Source organism: Oryzias melastigma, linkage group LG7, assembly GCF_002922805.2.
Source record: "Oryzias melastigma strain HK-1 linkage group LG7, ASM292280v2, whole genome shotgun sequence".
Taxonomy (NCBI): domain Eukaryota; kingdom Metazoa; phylum Chordata; class Actinopteri; order Beloniformes; family Adrianichthyidae; genus Oryzias; species Oryzias melastigma.
Window position 1 is genome coordinate 7,243,172 of NC_050518.1, and position 4,095 is coordinate 7,247,266.

Genomic DNA, 4,095 nt, shown 5'->3' on the forward strand with positions numbered 1-4,095 from the left:
AATTTAATCCAGAGAAAATCTAGAAAAAGATTAGAAATAAACTTCTCATTTTGGAAATATATTTCATACAACATTCACATACAAAACATTCGCAATGAACAAACCCAGTTTATGAAAACAGCAATCAAATTAAAAATAACTAAGCTGTACACTTTTATTGTACAAAATAACTTAGAAAATGAAAAATAAGACACAAAATTGACAGTTTCTGGATTATTTTAAGCAAAAATCTTTGATGTAAACCACAAAAATAAATATACTCTTTATTGCAGTAATGTCTAAACATGTTTAGATAAAGAACCTTTTCTTAAATATATTTGTATCTTTTTTATATACATGTAAATATATATATATATATATATTCTTTAAAAAATTGTTTATCCAAAAAAAACATAATAGGGACAGATAAACAAGTTTTATTTTTTCTGTTCCCTTTCATTTCCTTTCTATCAGAACTTCTGTAATTTTTTTTGTTGCTGTTTTGTAGAAATAAAAAGAAATGAAGAAATTGAAAAATGTACCAATGATGAAATTTCAGAACTTTGATGTAAATTGCTGTTTGTCCTTCTATTTCTTTTTTACGTTTCTACCAGTCAACCTCTTGGATTAAAAAAAAAACCTGACTGCATTAACTGTAATTTAGCTATATTTTTGAAGCATAATTGTTATCCATTGACACGTTGGACTCATCCTTGACATTCACTGTAGCAGGGAACAGTAGGAAAATTCCTTTTAAACCCACAAAAATAAAGATCCATCAGTTTTCCGATCATGCAGCGGCACTCCAACCGCCAACACTCCTGTCATCTTTTTCTATAAAGAATGAAATTACATGCAAGGTCCGATGGGGCCTTAGCAGGAGACTAATCATCAGAAGGTCAAACCTGCTGCAAATCCTCATCAAGCTGTGACAGCTGAGCTGACTGTTCTTTATTTTGGATTCTATTACACAAAACTAGAAGCAGGTTGTGTCTGCAGCACACACAATTCAATACTAGCAGAGCCAGTGTGAGGGCTAAAACTGGAATAATTGAAATATCAGCTTTAAAACAGAGAGATGTTTGTAGATTTAGTGTCTTTTCACCGTCTGGTTTGCTTGCAAAGCAAATGAATGCATTTTTATGTGATTGGTGCTTCCAACAAAGTCTCCCAAGATGATCGTTTGTGCAGCAGCTGCCTGAAAGCTAAAATATCAACGTTGATCAGCAACTCAATATAAGCTTGGCAACCAAAGTAATCAGCTGTAACGGCAACACCATCTTCATGAGGCTAAATGTAGAATGAAGCCATTGTACTCCGAATGCAGGCACACTTAATTCTCCGGCTTTATCTTTGAGGTCTTGGGAGACCAGTTTCAAGGTGAATTAACTACCCTTGAATTATTGATGTTTCACTCCAAAGCTGTTGCTGTGCAGTTTGATGATGCTTTAAAGAGCCAGTAAAATGTTCACCAATGAGGCTAGTAAACCCTGCACACTTCCCTGGTCAAATTATCTCCCTGAGGTCACAGCAATGACTGCCGCTCCCATCAAAGTGGCAAATTAGATCCGGTGAATGGTCAAATATGAGCTCCAGGTGCACCCCTCTCGCTCTCACCTCTGCTGTAGATAAGACGGCCGGTAAAGGCCGAAGCTCCTCCGAATTATTTGTGTTTTGTTGAGCATGGTGGGAAGAATACACTCAAAGTGTTGGGGTAAATGTAAAGGGTACCTGCAGCTCTTCAACGGAAATGAGAGCAGGACTTATTCTTTGTCATTTATGAAAGATTGAATTGAAATGTGCTCAGATGCTTCTCCACATGATGAAATGAAGCAGCACGACTGCCATTCTGAAGATGCATAATCTGCATGCAACCAGAGTATTTGTACAACACTTTTAGTGTTTCATTTGTGCATATTGATTTTTTTTTTAACCAAAATTAGTCTTTTCTGGGTTCTCCTTAAGGGCGGTGAGACAAGCATCACAATGAAATAGATAGAACAGGCTTTAAGGCTGCGAATCACTCTTAGGTTATGTTCACACCAGACATGTGATGAGCGTTCTTGAATACATTAATCACACACTCTTAAACAAACATTTAGCATATGGTGTTCAAACTAGACCAGAGGTGTCAAACATACGGCCCACGGGCCGTACCTGGCCCGCTAGATGGTTTATTACGGTCCAGTCATGAAGAGAAACAATATATGGATGTTGCAAGAAAAAAACACATTTCTAGCCCATTTCTGTGGCAAGTTATGGTTCTTAATAAAATAGCCACAATGTTCGGCCACTAGGGGAAGCAAAGTACACACATGACCGGCATGACAAGAGATCAAGAAATAAACACAATAAACATTGTAATGAGTGATTAGGCTCCTTGGCTGGTTGAAGCATTTTTTCAAACTGAGTAAAAACAAAACAAAGACAAAGCTACAGATAAGTTGAACAAAGGTTATGTTACTATTACTATCCTGGTCCGCCCCCCTTGAGATCAGACATGTTGAGGGTTAACACCCCCGCACATGTACTAGTGTTGCTACCCGACCCTAGTACATGCCCGCCATCTACAGCTGGAAGACGTTTGGTGTGAAATGTTGAAGCGGTGAAAATCTCGAAAATCTTCCTTCAAACATTTTCTTTCACAGTTCTGTTCTGATTTTTGGTCAAAATTCAACCTGGTTTAACTTTCACCGCGTGTTGCACGTTTTGTATGAAGAGCTCGAAAGCAGTTGTAGAAAAGTCAACGTAAAGCTACAGTACATTCACACTAGCTGTGCGTTGTGCATTCAAGAATGTGGTTTTGTGAATGCACATTCAGCTGGTGGTGTTCAAACCGGACAAGCAAGGAGCAGCAGGGAGGGGCTTCTTCTTTTGTTTTTTTTCACTGGTTAATTGAGCTTTACTGCCACCTGCAGTTGGAAGAGGCTTGGTGTAAAATGTCAAAGTGGTGCAAATACCGTAAATTTTGCCACAGAATTTTACTTTCACGGCTCTAGTCCAATATCTGAAAGACTTGGGGTCATATAATTCTGGCCGAGGACAAGCTACAATTATTATGTTGGCGTGATTAAAAAAGAACATCCCCTGCATGTCACTTCCAAATCAGAGTCTGATTGATCAAAGTTCAGCTTTTTTGGGATTTTACAATCATAAGTTGAAATGGTTGAACTTAAGCGTGGAATCTACGAACGTTTTGTTTGTAGAGCCTGAGTTTAGACTCAGACGTAACGACGCCTTGATAACGTGTGAGTTCAGAACGAATATTTATTTGCTTTCACATATGGACTTTTCATTGAAAGTTGCCGTTTGAATGCAAGTCAGAGCAGCTGGTGTGGTCTTAATTTGAGAGTTTGGAGCGTGTAAGTCTGAAATGCACATATATGCGTTTACGTGTACTTTCCATTGAAAGTTGTCACTGTGTTTCCGAGTGTGTGAATATAGCTTTAAGAGTAACATCAGAAAATCTGCCATGGTCTCTGCACTTCCAGGGGAGTGATGTTCACGCGCTCCGCTCCATCAAAGCACTGCAGATGAGCAAGGAGGCCAAGACCATATGTTGAGGAACTTTCAAAATTAGCAGTGTTCCTATTCTCCATAATTCATACAGTCACTTACAGGCTTTGCAAACACTGTGCTGATGCAAACCTCGGCAGAGCTCATTTTGTCAGACAGATTTGCATGGTGTCGGCTGTTATCTCTTTTAGCAAAAATCCCATTATTAAACAAATTTCATTAGGAAAACTGAATAGAAGCAGACATGAGGGTCCTGTGATGCTAAACTAGCAGCGTATATTTGTATAACTGCTGCTATTGCAACTAAAAACAAAAAAAGATCAAAGTTGGTATGTTTTATTATGTATATATAGGATTGATTTGAGCCTTTTTTGATTAGAAAGCAGCTGCCTGTACTCTCTGTTCCCTATCAGTGCTGAGCTGAAGAGCTTCTTCTGTCTGGGGCGTGGCAGATTTAACTTTCAGAAGACAGAAGGAAGTCATTGTGGATGCTGCTCACAATCAGGTCATTAGGATGAAGAATGGTCTTGATATTTAACACCAGAAGAATGTGTCATGCATACAGGAGTGAGGCCAAAGAGTGAGTCCAACACAAAGCTT

At 38.5% G+C, this 4,095-nt stretch overlaps 1 protein-coding gene across 2 annotated transcripts in view; it reads right to left on the bottom strand.

Moving 5' to 3' along the window:
• cpne5a (copine Va) overlaps window positions 1-4,095 on the bottom strand; it is a 91,431-nt gene that overhangs the window by 44,777 nt on the left and 42,559 nt on the right. The window lies entirely within an intron of this gene.